The sequence below is a fragment of the Cebus imitator genome, unplaced genomic scaffold (genome assembly GCF_001604975.1).
Source record: "Cebus imitator isolate Cc_AM_T3 unplaced genomic scaffold, Cebus_imitator-1.0 Scaffold19, whole genome shotgun sequence".
Classification (NCBI taxonomy): Eukaryota; Metazoa; Chordata; class Mammalia; order Primates; family Cebidae; genus Cebus; species Cebus imitator.
The window spans coordinates 3,295,571-3,313,025 of NW_016107334.1; the positions used below are offsets into that span (position 1 = coordinate 3,295,571).

Consider the following 17,455-nt stretch of genomic DNA (forward strand, 5'->3'; position numbering starts at 1 on the left):
AGAGGAAGTCTCTCTCTGTCCCCAGGCTGGAGTGCATGGTATGATCTCCGCTCACTGCAACCACCACTTCCCGGGCTCAATAGATTCTCCTGCCTCAGTCTCTCAAGTAGCTGGGATTACAGGTACCCTGCCATTATGCCTGGCTGATATTTGTATTTTTAGTATAGAAGGGTTTTCACTATGTTGGCCAGGCTGGCCTCAAGCTCCTGACCTCATGATTGACCTGCCTCAGCCTCCCAAAGTGTTGAGATTACAGGTATGAGCTGCCACGCCCAGCCTAATTTTTTTAAGATGGGGTTTCACTATGTTGGCCAGGCTGGTCTCAAACTTCTGACCTCAGGTGATCCTCACACCTTGGCCTTCCAAAATGCTGGGATTATAGGCATGAGGCACTGTGCCCAGCCCTGATTTCAGTTATTTTTTGATATATACCTTGAAGTGGATTGCTGAATCATATGATAGTTCTATTTTGAATTTTTAATTAATTTTTTTTTGATACAGGGTCTTGCGCTGTGTGGGAAGTAGAAAAGTTCCTTTTTAAAGTTTCCTTTCTTGTTAAAGAATAAGTTTGCTAATAACTTTGTTAAGCCCTATTCTATGTAGCTGTTAGACATGCCATGCTTACAGGCATGTACATTCTGTGTCCTTGTACTTTAACCAGAATTTTTGTGCTGAACGTGCTTACAGGCATGTCCCAGCTCTCCACTGCTTTTACCTGTTTAGAAAAGTTTTAAGGTGTTAGCCAATCGGGTTTTAGTTTAGATTGTGAGGTCTGGCTCCTGCCAACAGAGATCAGACACAGCAGTAAGGACAACCCCAAATGCATGAGAAATAAATATGTTTGCTTTCCTTTGTTCATTGTACTCTCCTGGCAGGATCGCTATTGAGAGTACCCTTCCTGTGTCTGCGCGTGGTGGCTCTCACCTGTAATCCTAGCACTTCCAGAGGGCGTCCGGATCATCCGAGGTTGGGAGTTCAAGACTAGGCTGACCAACATGGAGAAACCCTGTTTTTATTAAAAATACAGCATTAGCTGGGTGTGATGGTGCATGCCTGTAATCCCAGGTACTCGGGAGGCTGAGGCCGGAGAATCATTTGAACCTGGGAGACAGCGGTTGTGGTGAGCCGAGATCGCGCCATTGCTCTCCAGCCTGGGCAACAAGAGTGAAACTCCATCTCAAAAAACAAAAACAAAAACAACAAGAGTACCCTTCCTGCAGTCCAGGAAGTAAAAATCGCGTTGCTGAAAGATCCTTTGTCTCAGTGTTAATTTTTCTTTGCAGCACTGAGCATCTATTTCCAACACCTATTTCCAACACTCTGTCACCCAGGCTGGAGTGTAGCGGCATGATCTCGGCTCACTGTAGCCTTCACCTCCTGGGCTCACTCAATCTTTCTACCTCAGCCTCCTGAGTTTCTGGGAACCACAGGTGTGGGTCACCATGCACAGCTGATTTTTGAATTTTTATTTATTTATTTATTCATTCAATAATCTAAGCTTTAAAAATTTTGAAAAATATTTTGTAGAAATGGAGTCTTCCTATGTTGAGAAGGCTGATTTTGAACTGGGCTCAAGCGATCCTCCCACCCTGGCCTCCCAAAGTGCTGGGATTGCAGGTGTGAGCCACTACAGTTGGCTTATATCTAATTTTTTTTTTTTTGAGACAAGTCTCAACTCTGTCACCAGGTGCTAGAGGTGTGATTTCGGCTCACTGCAACCTCCACCTCCCAGGTTCAAGCAATTCTTCTGCCTCAGCCTTGCGAGTAGCTGGAACTACAGGTGGGCGCTGCCATGCCCAGCTAACTTTTTGTATTTTTTTAGTAGAGACGGGGTTTCACCATGTTGGCCTGGATGGTCTCTATCTCTTGACCTCCTGATCCACCCACCTCAGCTTCCCAAAGTGCTAGGACTACAGGCGGGAGCCACCGCGCCTGGCCCATATCTAATTTTTTGAGACATCTCCATACTGTTTTCCACAGCTGCTGTACCATTTTACATTCCCACGAACAGTGCATAAGAGGTCCAGTTTCCCCATTTCCTTACCAAGTTACCTTTTAATAAAATAATGTCCATCCTAAGAGGTAGAAGGTAATATCTTACTGTAGTTTTGATTTGCATTTCTCTGATAATGATGTTGAGAATCTTTTATACACCCGTTGATCATTTGTATGTCTTCTCTGGGGGCTATATCTGTGCATATCCTTTGCTCATTTAAAAAATCAGGCCATTTGTCAAAATTGCTTGAACCCAGGAGGCAGAAGTTGCAGTGAGCCGAGATCATGCCAGTGTACTCCGGCATGGGTGACAAGAGTGAAACTCAATCTCAAAAAAAAACAAAAAACAGCCCATTTGTTATTTTTGCGATGGAGTTGTAGGAATTCTTCCTATATTTTATTTATTTATTTGGAGACAGAGTCTTGCTCTGTCGCCCAGGCTAGCATGCAGTGTCCTGATCTCAGCCTCCAATTCCCAAGTTCAAGCGATTCTCCTGTCTCAGCCTCCCTAGTAGCTGGCATCACAGGCGTGCACCACCATGCCCAGCTAATTTTTGTATTTTTAGTAGACACAGGGTTTCACCATGTTGGCCAGGCTGGTCTCAAACTCCTGGCTTCAAGCGATCTACTCGCCTTGGCCTCCTGAAGTGTTGGGGTGACAGGCGTAAGTCACCTTGCCCAGCTTTTCCTATATTTTGAAAACTAATCCCTTATCGATTATATGCAAATATTTTCTTCCATTCTGTAGGTTGCCCTTTCTTCCTTCCCTCCCTCCCTCTTTTCCTTCCTTCCTTTCTTTCTTGACAGTGTCTTCCTGTGTTGCCAGGCTGGAGTACAGTGGCATGATCTCAGCTCACTGCAAACTCTGCCTCCTGGGTTCAAGTGATTCTCTTGCCTCAGCCACCTGAGTTGCCGTGATTACAGTTACGTGCCACTATGCCTGCACGCCTGGCTACGGTTTTTCTTTTTAGTAGAGACAGGGTTTCACCAGTTGGCCAGGCTGGTCTCAAGTTCCTGGTTTCACGCAATCCTCCCACCTCAGCCGGACATGGTCGCACACGCCTGTAATCCCAGCTACTCAGGAGGTTGAGGCAGGAGAATCGCTTGAACCTGGGAGGCGGAGGCTCCGGTGAGTTGAGATCACACCATCGCACTCCAGCCTGGGAGACAGAGCGAGACTCCATTTCAGCTTTGAGTATGGGATTGGGCCTTGTTGTATTGCTGAGACTTCCTCCAAAGAAAAGCCCAAGACAAAGAGTTACATGGCAGTAGCTCGTCTGGGAATTCATCCAAGGAGGCAGAAGTGGGGGAGGGACAGAGGCAGTGAGAAAAGACAGAGGGAAAGCCAATACAGTGATGTGTTACTCAGATGGCCACCATTATAGGTGACTTGTGCTGCAAATCCATGGGATATTTTTAATCTTATGAAACAGAATTGTTCACTCAGGAAATGACAGAGGAAAACATTTATCCTCAAAATTGGCCCAGAGATGGTCCTTAAATATCTAGGTTGCATGTGCCTACATGCTGATGCCGAGTGGTTCTGCAGACCCACACAATGTCAGAGAAGCTTCGGGATCCAGGGCTGAGAGGAGACTTTCCTTTGCCTTCCAAAGCTGTACGGAACTTGATGAAAAGGTGGCTGCAGATGTGGGTGGAGTCAGAGGTGAGACCAAAAGGATGAGAAGCAGTCAGTGCACAGAATGTGTCTGATACACTGATCTGGAGCTTCACTGAGGGGTGACCTTGTTGAACCATTTGTTTGGAGAACCCCAATGTTAGACTCTGTGCCTCATTCCTGTAGGCTGATTACGTTCCCCAAAGAAGAGTCTTCCAGCTGTGTGTGGTGGCTCACGCCTGTAATCTCAGCACTTTGGGAGGCCAAGGCGGGCAGATCACAAGGTCAGGAGTTCAAGACCAGCCTGGCCAAAATGGTGAAACCCCATCTCTACTAAAAATGCAAACATTTGCCAGGCGTGGTGGCATGCACCTGTCATCCCAGCTACTCGGGAGACTGAGGCAGAAGAATCGCTTGAACCCAGGAGGCAGAGGTTGCAGTGAGCCGAGATCTTGCCACCTGCACTGCAGTCTGGGCGACACAGCGAGACTCTGTCTCAAAACAAAATACAGTCTTTCCCTCTCCTACCTGGAAGACAGAAGTCACTTTGCCAGCAATCTGAGAGCCAGTTGGGGCAAGACAGCTGGAGTCTCTGAGTTCACTGTGCTTCTGGCCTCAGGACCTCCCCATTTCCATATTTCCTGTGCCCTCAGCAAGCCTGACATCCTTCACATCAGAGACTTTCTGGAAGATAGACCTCCAGTTTTTTTGCTGGAAGCAGAGAGGGTAGCTAGGGATCTCACTGCTCCTTAAATTGCTCTCGCTCAGTTCTCCTTATTTTAGCCTTCTCCTCCACCCTCAGTCCCAACGGTCCCTGGTTCTGGCAGTTTCTGAGCCTTTTGAGGTTTTTCCAGTGTAAGTTGGGTTGGATCTCAGCTTTCTCATGTCTGCTAAATCAGTTACCACTCATCCATCTATTTTTCAGCTTCTAAAATTGTGTTGCTCTTTTCTCCTCTCCTGTTATCCTTCCCTTATGGTTTTATGACTTAAAAAAAGAAAGAAAACGAATAGAAAAGAAAATCTGTTTAGTGCCGTTTTAGGATAAAGCAAAATTAGTAGCATGCATACTATCTGCCATCTTAGCCTGGAATCCACCCATAGATATACACAGAGCTAGCTGCCTCCTTTGTGCCCTTCCTGCTTCAACTTCAATACTGCCTCCTCGGATCAGCCTTCCCTGACCACTCAACCAAAATTTGGCCCCCATTATCATAGCACTTATTACTACTGGGTATGTGTTTCATTTCTTTTCTTCTTCTTTATTTATTTATTTATTTTTTTTTTTCTTGAGACGTTGTCTTGCTTTGTCACCCAGGCTAGAGTGCAATGGCGCGATCTTGGCTCACTACAACCTCTGCCTCCCAGGTTCAAGTGATTCTCCTGCCTTGGCCTCCGGAATAGCTGGGACTACAGGCATGTGCCACCACGCTCGGCTAATTTTTGTATATTTAGTAGAGACGGGGTTTCATGGTGTTAGCCAGTGTGGTCTCGAACTCCTGACCCCTGTGATCTGCCTGCCTTGGCCTCCCAAAGTGCTGGGATTACAAGCATGAGCCACCACACCTGGCCTGTATTTTCTTTTCTTTTTGAGGTGGAGTCTCATTCTGTTGACTAACCTGGAGTGCTGTGGTGTGATCTGGCTCACTGTAAATTCCCAGGTTCAAGTGATACTTCTGTCTCAGGCTCCCTAGTAGCTGGGACTACAGGTGTGCGCCACCATGCCTGGGTATGGGTATTTTCTTATGTATGAGCTTTCCCCACCACCCCAGAACATATGCTCCATCATGAGAACAGGTACTCCATCTCTCTTGTCCATGCCATACCCCCAGCTCCTAAAACAGTACCTGGCACATGGAACAATCTCAATAATTGTGCTTGGCAATGATATTTTGAGTATCAAATGATCTTCAACTCTGTGTGCGACGTACTCTGGGTAAAGCGAATACAGACTACCACACGTGAAGAAGGAGCAGGGGGTACCAAGAGCATAAGACAGAGCCTGCAATGCAAGTCCTGCACAGTATCAGGAGCAGAGCAGCAGGAATCTGGAAGTGCCTGCACTTGAAAACCGTGTCCTTGGCTTGACTCAAGGTCATCCTGGGTTTCTGTGGAGCCTCCAAGATAAGCTGGGCTCACAATCTAAAGGAGACACCCCAGAGCAAAAGGGGACGGGAGGAGGGGAAGCAGGGGGAAGGGCAGATCCTGCTAGGGTCTCTGCCTCTTCTAGAATTGCTATTAGAGGAGTGAAAGGTACAAGAAGGAAAATCAACCTGTGAAGCTTCGGGGAAGGCAAGGGGGACAGTGGGAAGCCCTGTGCTATAGCTGAGCTGTGTGAGGTCATGTGACATTTGGAGTGGAAGCTGCTGCCTCCCGTTTTATGTACCAGGAGTCCTCAATATCAGCGAGGGACACATTAGATGACATTCACAGCCCTAGAGGTACTGAGTTTTGTGTGACCTTTACTTCATTAAAAGAAAATTACAAGTGTTTACTGTAACTAATTTAGACAATGCAGACCCTTATGAATTACATAAAAAAGTTACCCTCCTTTCCAGTAGTGTCAGCTTTTAGCTTAGCAGATGGTTTAGTTTGTTTCCTTCTTTCCTTCTCTCTTGCCTTCCCTCCTAAAGATCAGCACTTTGGGAGGTTGAGGTGGGAGTGCTGCTTGAGGCCAGCAGTTTGAGACCAGCCTGGACAACAAAGCAAGACCTTGTCTCTACAATTAAAAAAAAAAATTAGCCAGGCATGGTGGTGCATGCCTGTAGTCCCAGCTACATGGGAGGCTGAGGCAGGAGGATGGATGGCTTGAGGTCAGGAGTTCAAGGCTGCAATAAGCTACGTATGATCTTGCCACTGAACTCAACCCGAGCGACAGAGCAAGAACTTGTCTCCGAAATAAATAAATAATTTAATAAAAATAAATTAATTAGGGCTGGGCATTGTGTGGCTCATGCCTGTAATCCCAGCACTTTGAGAGGCTGAGGCGGGTGAATGACTTGAACTCAGGAGTTGAAGACCAGCCTGGACAACATGGTGAAACCCCGTCTCTACTAAAATTAGAAAAAAATTAGCCAGGTGAGGTGGTGCGTGCCTGTAATCCCAGCTACTCAGGAGGCTGAGGCAGGAGAATCTCTTGAGCCCAGGAGGCAGAGGTTTCAGTGAGCTGGGATTGTGCCACTGCACTCCAGCCTGGGTGACAAAGCAAGACTCTATTTCCAAAAGAAAAAAATTAAATAAGGCAATATATTTACATGGTTCAAAATTCCAAAGTCACAAAAAAGTAGAGTGCAAAGTGCCCCTTCTGCCCCAATTCTCTAGCTTCATCTGAGGTCTCCTCCTCTGAGGCAACCAGTATAAACATGTATTTGTATCTAGGGAGACTTCTAGAAATATTCTCTGCCCATCCAAGGTTTTCACTGGACAGTATTGAACAGTAACAGAACTACTCAGAGCCCATGCACAGGCCTTTCCTCTAGGTGAGCCAAAGGTTTGGCTTTTCATCTTCTTTCCCAAAGAAATAGCAGTAACCGTCAGTGTGACTTTGGGGTGAGAGGGATTTCCTCTCGGTTCTGCAGCAGATCACTGAGAGTGAAAAGGTGCTGTGGAGGGGAGGATGTGGTCTACCAGGTGTCAGATGCTTTTTTTTTTTGAGACGGAGTCTCACTCTTGCCCAGGCTGGAGTGCAATGGCACGATCTTGGTTCATTGCAACCTCCACCTCCCGGGTTCAAGCGATTCTCCTGCCTCAGCCTCCCGAGTAGCTGGGACTACAGGCGTGTGTCACCATGATGGGCTAATTTTTTGTATTTTTTAGTAGAGACATGGTTTCACCGTATTAGCCAGGATGGTCTCGATCTTCTGACCTTATGACCTGCCCACCTTGGCCTCCCAAAGTGCTAGAATTACAGGCCTGAGCCATGGCGCCTGGCTAGATGCTTTTTATTTACAGCAAAACTCTTCTTGCTATAAGAAGGGATGACTGAAGACATGGCATAGATATGGCAAGAGGAATCATGGCTGTCCTTTGTGACAGCAGAAAAAGTTTCAATAAAGGGCCTTCCCTAAAGAGGACATCGTGTGGGATGTACACTTGGGAGAAGAAAGCTGCTTTATGTAAGTCGCCCAACGTATGTCTTCATACAATTGAGTCACTCCACAGCCGAATCGTAGGGGTCCAAATATCAAAGGGGGAGCAAACAAGAGAGCTGGAGGGCTCCCAGGTGGCATCAGGAGATTGACAGCAATGGGGTGGAGCGAAGTCTGGGGATTCAATTAGACTGGATCTCACGTTTGATTCTGAAGGTAGAACACCTTCAATGAAGCGTAGGAGCGGGGAGCTGGCAGATCAGGAGGATCCATACAACAAAAGATCTAAATGAACCTACTCAGCCAAGGGACAGCTTCTGAAAGAAAACTGTGAGAGGCAGAAGGGTCTGAAGGCAAATTCTCTGGGCTAAAATACTTCTTAGCAGTGTGGACCCGAGCAAGTTATTTAAACTCTTGAGCCTCAGTTTCCTAATCGGGATAAGACACAGAGAGGGACGACAACTGTCTCTCATTGGAGTGTATTATGATTAAGTTACTCCCCAATGAGAGTTGAGAACAATGTCTGGCACCCCGTCAGCTAACCCGGTGCTTTTCAGCCATGACTGTTTTAATAAAGGCCTACTCAGGCCTGTTTCCCTGGCATAGACATACTCAGTGATGCATCTGGAAAGGCAGAATCATAGAGGGATTTCAGTTCGTAATAGGAGGGGAAAAATGGAAGGAAAAGGGAGGGAACAACAGCATAGCAAAAACCAGAGGAATGAGAAAAAAGGATTCAGAATGGGGCTATTTCAGCAAAAACGGCCTTGTCGCAGGTCCACGGTGTTCAAAGGTACACTTTGTAAAGCAATGTCTCTTGGAGAAAATTTAATTTCGGTTGAAGAAGTAGAGAGAGAGAGAGAGAGTGAGAGTGTGTGTGTGTGTGTGTGTGTATGTGTGTGTGTGCCCACCTAGAGCTCAAAGTATATTACCAAGGAGGTTGGCTATGTTGCACACAGGGAAATCAAGATCTATAAAAAGTCAGGAGGCCGGGTGCGGGTGGCTCACGCCTGTAATCCCAGCACTTTGGGAGGCCGAGGCGGGTGGATCATGAGGTCAAGCCATCGAGACCATCCTGGTCAACATGGTGAAACCCCGTCTCTACGAAAACTACAAAAAATTAGCTGGGCATGGTGGCGCGTGCCTGTAATCCCAGCTACTTAGGAGGCTGAGGCAGGAGAATTGCCTGAACCTAGGAGGCGGAGGTTGCGGTGAGCCGAGATCGCGCCATTGCACTCCAGCCTGGGTAACAAGAGTGAAACTCTGTCTCAAAAAAAAAAAAAAAAAAAAAGTCCGGAAACTTGGGATCAAGTCCTAGCTCTGTTCTAAGTGGCTGATGCTACACTGAGCCAAATCAATTAACAACTGTGTCATTTTTAAAGGCGGCCAGACTATTTCCTAGGCTCTACATATATGTAACATTTTCTGATTCTAACCCGGGGACAGGGGCTCAAACAAATGTAGGAGTTGCTTACCTCATCCCGAAGCCCCTCCCCTAAAAAAATCCGTTAAAACTAAGAGCATCTGGTGTCCCTTTCATTTTCCCCAGGTCCCCTGCCAAAAGGAGCAAGATTTCTAAATACCGGCAATGGGAGACAGCTACCTCTTTTTCTTTTCCCATCCATTTCAGGAAAGTTTAGGTTTTCATTTTTTTCCTATGGTCTGCTTAAAGTTGTTTCCAGGTTAAGGTAGGAATAAGTAATGAAAAAAAGTGAGATTTGCCGAAAGGATGTGAGGCTTGTTTTGCCTTATTCTCTGGAAGGAGGTTGAAAAGGTAGACTGATTGTTCAGGTTCAAACTGCTGCTCTAACAAATATTGCCCTACAGGGTGGAATCCAGTCAACCGGCATTGAAATTGACTCGTTAAGGCCTCAGGATACTGGACATTCTTTTAATTTAAAAAATTTTATTTTTTGATTTCCATGACGACAGCTCACAAGACACTAGACATTGTTTTAGGCAACCTCAGGTAAATGGGCAACAGGCCATCTACGAGTCCTCAAGTAAACCGCATCTCAGTTTGGGTACTGGGCTAGGGAATGTGCTTGTGGTGAAACCATTGGTCCTGACTGTGTGACCTTGATGGAAGGTCTGAGCGTTTAGAACAAACATTTGGAGGCTATGGCTGCTGGCCCAAGGGCTGTGGACCTGTATCTTGTTTGCTCATCATCCTCAGTCATTTTTTTCTTTCCTTTTTTTTTTTTAAAAGACAAAATCTGAACTCAGAAACATCGAAGATAGTGCTTTTACCAGAAGCGACGCCACTACTTGTGCGACCCTGCACTGAGGATTCCGGCCTGGCCTAGACCATACTGGGAACCCCCGCAGCTACCCCGGAGGGGTCCGCACTGCGGGGAGAAAAGCAACAGCCCAGCTCCAAACCCAAAGGTTCATTCCTAGCCAATCGTTGCCCGGGGCTTCTCAAGAAAACCAGAAACGCCTACGGGCAGTGAATGCTGCTCAGGCCAGCCTATCCGCACGAAGGAGGCGGAAGGGGTGGGGTTGAAATTAGCCAATAGGATGAAAATAGTTGTTGTTGGGCGGGAGGAAGGCGCCAGCTAGCGTGCGTGAGGCCGCTCCCGGATAGGGGCTGCAGGAAGCTCGTGGAGCCAATGGCCGCGGCGGGCGGGCGGCGGCGCGCGTGCGCGCTGGGCCCTGGGGGCTGCGGGCGGGAGGCGGGGACGGTGGGGGAGGGGAGCAGGCTGGAGCGCGGCGGAGCTCCTGCCGCCGCAGCCGCCGCCGCCGCAGCGAAGAGGCCATGTTGTGTGGTGTGTGGGGCGGGGGGAAGAGGAGGAGGGAGTAAAGCCTAGAGAGGAGACGGGAGAGAGACACCACACACACACGGCACAAGATGGCCGGAGAGGCAGCAGCACCCGGAGCTGTCAGGCGTTCTGCCGCGGCCGCGGGGCCAGCCGACTGGCGGGGAGCTGCGCCCGGACGGCCCGCAGGTCCGCGGGAGTGGGGCGGCCGCGGCTGAGGCGAGACGGGCTGCGCGCGCCGGCGTAAGAGCCCGCGGCAGAGGCACCCAGGGCGGCCGGGCCCACGACGCCGAAAGCGCCGCTGCGGCAGCAGCCTCGGAGGCTCCCCGGGTCCTCGGCGGCTGGACCCGGCGCGGACGGAAGCCTCGGGCGGGCGGTCCGGCCCGGGACTCGGGTTTGGGCGATCAGGAGGTGCCGGCGGCCGCGCTCGGACCCGGTGAGTGGCTCCCCGGCTCCTTTTATTGTCCTTTGTCCTTGGGAGGAAAAGCAAAATGTCCTTGAGCGCGCGAGCAGGAGGGGGCGGCGGGCCGGGCCTCGCCGGTCGGCTCTCCTCGCACGGCCCCTCCGCGGTTTCTGGCCGGCCCTCCCAGGCGGGATGCGCCTTGGTGCCCTGGGCCCGAGTCGTGGGGTCCCGGGGTAGGGGGCACGCGGGGCCCCGCTGCAGACCCCGCGGGCGGCAGGTGGGCGGGGGGCGGCCTCGTAGCCGCGACTGTATCCGCCTGGAAAGGGGCGGCGGGCGACTGCTGGCGAGAGCCCGAAGGGGATCGGGCGTGGAGAGCCCCTTTCTGTCCGGGTGAGTTATTTTGATATTTAGGGTAAAAAAAAATCCCTTTCAGGTTCTCCAACGGAGGAGCTTTATAAGCTCTTTCCGGTGAGGTGGGAGCTCATCTTCATGATCGAATTTAAAAGAACAATGGAACCCTGACTACGTTTAAACAAAAATAAAACTTGTTTTTTTCTCTCCTATTGGGTGTTGGCTTTTAACTCTTTCAAAGCCGATTTGGAAACGGCTGCAGTGATACATGCGAAGGTACTTGCTGCTTATTAAACCTTTATGACGTTAAGGTTGTCTTTGAAAAAATGCAAGTTGGAGGAGTGCTTGTGGTATTTCAGAATTATGAAGACAAGTTTACTGTGTCGTCAAGGCTGTTTAATGGAAATAGATTTGATAATTACGGTGCTAGCCGATGACGTTTGGTTAATGTAGTTTATTTTACGGAATAATTGCGCCAAAACCGTTTGATCTCCTGATATTTAAATACGATTAAATAGACTGTTTGGTACTCTTCAAAAGGTCACAAGGAGCCGTTATCTGTAACTTCTCACATCTGAATGTTAGAACGTACTTGGGTCAATTCCTACTCTTTAAAACTTAAAGTTCATAATTTTTTTATTTTTAAGAATATATATTATCACAAGCCACGGTCGAAAAACTTACAAAAGAACATTGTGACACCAAATCTCTTCCTGAAGTTACTTTTTCGTAGTGTAAATATTAATAAAGTAGAACTGCTCTCCGTAATGGGCGATGAAGAGGAGCCATATTTGTTGCATTTGTTGCATGTATAAAAATTCGGATATGCTTTTTTAAAACGGAACAGTATTTTAAAAGTAACAGGTTTCACAAAATTTTGTAGAGTTCTCTGTATAGTCTCTAATCTTAAGAAAAATGTTTGAACAGTAATTTTTAAGTTTAGTGGTTTGAAGAACAAGCCAGAAGCGCACAAACCTTTGTGTATTTTAGAATATGTTTGTCTTCATTCTGCGGAGCTCTTGTTTTGTAAAGGTGGAGAAGAACTACGTAAAAATAGTGTTGGATAGACTTACATGGTACATCTGAAATCAGATACTGGTTTATTTGACCATATTTCTGAGGGCATTTTGCCAGTTAAATTATTTTATTTTTCGAGTAGCCTTCATGTAGTGGTGCATGTTACATCAGTTGCGCATATCTTGATTTTACAGAATCTGTTAAGTACCAAATTTGGTCTTTCAAATCAATGTTTCTGAAATTTTTGAACGCTGAAAGTGGTTTTAAATGGATATTCTCAATGTAGCTCTTGAGAATCCTCCTTGAATTGTGAAATGCAAAATAATTGCTAGCAGTTTAACCTGAAAGATCTTTTTACATGGTAAGTGGGGGAGGAGAAAGACAAACGAAAATGTTGAAGACACTGGTTTGAAATTGAGTAAAGGTCTAGATACCTTAAGTTTCAGAGTAGCTTTAAAGACAAAGCTAATATCTCACTTGGTAAGAGCAAATAACTTGTGGTTTAAAATTTAAAGTAACCAGTGGCCATATTAACTTGACTAATTTCTCTTGGAGGAGCTAATTTTTAATTGCTCGTAATTGTAAAAGATACTTCTAGATGGTAAGGGAGGTATTAAGATGATTTGTCTTGAAGAATGGTAAACTTTTTCTTTGTGTTTGTTTATTGCCTGGCAGGAACAGAGGGAAAGTTAAAATAAAAACAGGTTAATAATCTGAAATCAGTCTGAAAATTTGAATTTTCTGTATTTCTGTTTCATTTCAATGCGTTAATCTTTAATATTGGTCAGTACAGCCAAAAGATGAGGAAAACAAAGACTGATAGATTTAAGATAAGAAATAACTGCAACCATAAATGTACAGGTTGTATGTCGATGAGCCGTCTCTTTAATTTACCCATAGATTTTTATTTGTGGAATATTTTCTTGTTTTATCACACAGAATCGTTGGCAAAGAAATGTTTAAAAATCAATACATTAATATCATCTTTCTTCTTTTTTTTAAAGGTGACTTAAGAGATTAAAATTCATTTGGTTGCTGATGATTCTGAACAGATAAGAGTTATTTGAGGTAAGACTGGGTTAATTTTTAATTGTTTTGACAAAAATTAGCTTATTAGGTTTTTGTTTTACTCTTTAATTTACATTTCAATTAACCAATGAATGAGTATCATTTGAAAAAATGGTGATTATGAATATGAATAAACTATCTGAAATAATTTGACAAAGCCTTTAAGCCTTTTCACTGCAGGAAAGATTAAAAGTATGTGTGCATAGTCATTGTAACTTAATGTACCCTTTGAATAGTTTAAAATACTGAAGGTCCTTTAAGCCTTTGTTTAATTTTGGAAACTAGGGAAGACTGATTAGATTTTGAGGAAAACCATGCACCAAAGATAGCTTTTTTTCTTTTTAACTTTGTATATCATGCAAACAATTTTAGTCTTTTAAGTATTTAAACAAATAAGCTTATTGGAGAATTTGAACTAGTTTGCTATTCATACTGATAGATTTTAGGGAAGAACATTTTAAAAATCAGATTTTCAGCTTGATTTTAGTTTCTGTTTCTTTATTTGTAACTAAAAAGTTGAAAAACACTTTATTTTTACTTGTTATTGTTTGCTTCCTAAGTTTAGCATCTTGTTTGTTTTCACCAAAAGGTATGCCATTTTGAAGACTGAGACATTGGAGTTTTATCCTTGAGGATAAAGGAAATCTATGGGAAAGTCAGTATTTTATATAGCAAGTAAGTAAGTGTTTTTGCCCAACATCTGCAGTTGAATAGTTACCAACATATAAGTATAAAAATATCACTAAAGTTTGTTAATGAAACAAACTATAGACTGTTTATCACTGAAAGGATGAGAAAACCATCAAATTGCTTTTCCTGACATCGAAACACTTCTGTTTCTATTAAGACAGTCGATGCACATAATTTATATTGGAGTAGGAAGACATTTAATACATTTAGTACTACTTAATAAAGTGGTGCTTTAAAATTGTAGTTAAATCTGCAGTGGAGTCATTAGGATGATGTTTTTACAATCTGGTATATACAATCAGCCATTTTTTTTTTTTGATGATATAGATCACATTTTAGGAGTGGTCTAGAATTTTGCATTTGCTGACTCTAGGATTCTTAAATATATTTCAAAAATTAAATTGACACTTTTGTATCTTAGTCATTTAATAGATACAAAATATCCATTTTACTTGTTTTCATGAGTTTTCAAATGGGTCCCAAAATGAGTTTTTTTCTAGAAAATAAGAGCAATGCATCTAAAGAGTCCTCTAATTTAATTGATTAATAATTGCTTTTAAAGCATAAAAGATGGAAATAATTTTCACACACTAGATATTAGGCCCAGCATACCACGGATGTAACACTTGAAATCTTAAAACTAGATCTGAGACTTTAAAAGAATGTCTACTGATATTTTTAAGGTAATATGCCTTTTTTATAAGTTAACGTTGAATCTGAAAATTATTGTCGAGCTGTTACTAGTGATTGACTAGAGGAAATATGTGGTATAATAATGGGTATCTTGGGAAATTTTAAGAATTGCCAGACGACCAGTTAATCATACTAAAATTTATGTGGAAAATAAAATACAGTCTTTCAGTGCATTGTTGTTGGCTTATTTCATTGATTGAAATAGGTGATAAGAGGAATATTTTTATTGCCTTTGCTTTAGCTTAACTTCTTAAATCCCTTTTTTGCAGTTCGATCAAATTTGGGTGTATTACAGTGTGCAAAAGAAAACTAAATGTTTGACTTTTAACTATAGTGTTAACAACATTTACAAGAACCGTTGAAACATCCTTCACTTCAGAACTTCTTTAACACAAATGCCAAGATTAGGGTTTCTTCTGTACAGTTGATGTGATACTCAATCGGCATTCCTGTGGTTAGGCACCTTTACAGAAATTGAGAAATGGGTCTCATGTGAAGCATAATCTAAGTTTAAGTATAAATAGGCAGTAAATTTATACTGGCCTATTGAAGGTGTAATTTGATTCATAAAAAAGAAAACAGCTGGAAAGGGCTAGAAATGTGAAATCAAAGATCCACATGTACTTAGATCTTTGTTAGTGCGTATATTTAGTGTTTTGATAGTTACTGCTTGAGCCGATCTTGTATAATGAACATAATTGAATGGCACATGAGGGTAAATGTAATTATCATAGGTAGACAATATTAGATAAATAATAGTGGATCATGCAGATGCGATATTAAACTACTATGTTAGAAAAGTACATTATTGTTTACCACTGTTTGCTGCTTAAAAAGCAAAGTGACACTTACATATTTGTTTTTACCTTAGCATTTTGCAGTAATTCTTGAATCATAAAAATCTCCTCATCAGTTTGGTGATTGAATTGGATTGCATTCATTGTTCTGATAAGAACTATTTTAAAAATTACCTGACATTCTATAGAAATGAATGGAGCCATGCTGTGTAGTTAATCACAAGGCTTTTATGACATGACATTTATGGTATAGATAATATGAAATAGGCAATTTCAAATGTAAATTTTCTTTTAAACTTTATTAGTAATAGTTTTTTGATTATTTAAAAATTTGTACAATGGACAACCAATTTTACTTTTTATCCTCTTGAGAGTTGAGTGTGGAGTGGCATAAGGGCGAGAAAGATAATTTGAGGACATCTTTTTATCTTCTGCTTTAATCAGAGGTGGTGATAGAGTAGAAAATATAACTTCTGTGTCGGCAATCAGGAGACCTACCTTCTAACGTAAATAAGCCCTGCAGTCTTCACATTTTATTCCTTTTGTACCTTCATCTCATAATTTTTATGAAGGCTTTAGAGTTCCAAGCTCTTAAGATCCCTCTCAAATTGTGCGGTGAAAATAATTGCTAAAGCATGCCTAATTCTCTTAATATAAACTTTTTGTAAACTGATTTTAGAGAAGCAATTAAAGAATGATACTGTCTTTAAACAGTGTTTAGAATGCTTCAATAAAAACATTAAAATTTTTTTTTCTAATGATGTAAATGTATCTAATATAAAATTAAGTGTAGTTTTATGTAATATTTTTCACTTGATTATGATATGATTTATAGTTTGCACGCCTGATTTAGTTTCCTTTACAAAATTTTTGTACGTCAGAGGTAAATGTCTTTATTTTACCAGCTACCTCCTTCCAGATTGAATGCTTCAGTGCACTTTTATTTTCAAATTGGCTATTTTTTTATATGTAATTAACCTTTACAATTTAAATTGAAGGCTGTTCCGATTCTTATGTTACAAATATGTGACTTGATGGTTTATATAACATTCAAGTAGTGTGTTTTCTATAACAATATGATAAAAGTTTTGATAAATACCTTTTATATTGGTTGATAGGTCTGTATTTTAGAAAACATTCCTTTTCCTTTTAAAACTAAACCATTTATTTGAAATTATTTCCCAAACAATTACATCTTTAGTGTGCACTACAAAGTAGTCATAATCGTCTTAATTTAGATTATAAAGCTATATTTTAATTTTGAGGTTTGTGAATTTTCTTAGACATATTAATGACTTTATAGTTGATAGTGCTCTCAGATTTTATTTTTAAATTAAAAAATTGATCAGTTGCGGTATCTCACGTCTGTAATCTTAGCACTCTGGGAGGTGAAGACAGGTGGATCACCTGAGGTAAGGAGTTCAAGACCAGCCTGGCCAACATAGTGAAACCCCCAACTCTACTAAAAATACAAAAAAGAAAAATTAGCTGGGAGTGGTGGCACATGCCTGTTGTCCCAGCTACTTGGGGGGCTGAGGCAGGAGAATTGCTTGAATCCAGGAGGCGGAGGTTGGAGAGAGCTAAGATTGTGCCACTGCACTCCAGCATGGGTGACAGAGTGCGACTCCATTTCAGAAAAAAAATAAAAATAAAAAATTTTTTTAAAAACCAAGTTTTCTAAGGAAAGCATAAATGACTAATATGAGAATTGACTGAAGCTATCCTTTTTAAAAGATCCACAATCAAAATATGTACACTTTATCTGTAAGTTGTTATTAAATCTGAAACTGTGATATTATAAAATAGTAAGGATAGGTGGGAATATGAACAAAATTATCAACTTTCATAGACTGCATAAGCTGAATTTTGCTACCTTCTCACCTCTTTCCAAAGATGGCAAAGTACTATTTTAGACTTTATGAGTTTTGGTTAGTAATTTTTGTGAATGATGCATGGGGAAGGAGATGCTATGAGAAATT

General features: G+C 42.9%; 1 protein-coding gene across 7 annotated transcripts in view; it reads left to right on the plus strand.

Annotated features, from left to right (window-relative positions):
- The window catches only part of CHD2 (chromodomain helicase DNA binding protein 2), a 160,391-nt gene that overhangs the window by 1,432 nt on the left and 141,504 nt on the right, over positions 1–17,455 (plus strand). For 3 of the 7 annotated variants that reach the window (XM_017518042.2, XM_017518086.2, XM_037734864.1), the window contains exons 1-3: positions 10,759–10,893; positions 13,233–13,296; positions 13,886–13,971. The gene's annotated coding sequence lies outside the window, so the exon portion shown is untranslated. Of the gene's footprint in view, positions 1–10,758; positions 10,894–10,918; positions 11,251–11,293; positions 11,488–13,232; positions 13,297–13,885; positions 13,972–17,455 lie in introns of those variants that run through there. The other 4 variants (XM_017518064.2, XM_017518049.2, XM_017518054.2 and 1 more) reach the window with 4 other exon arrangements.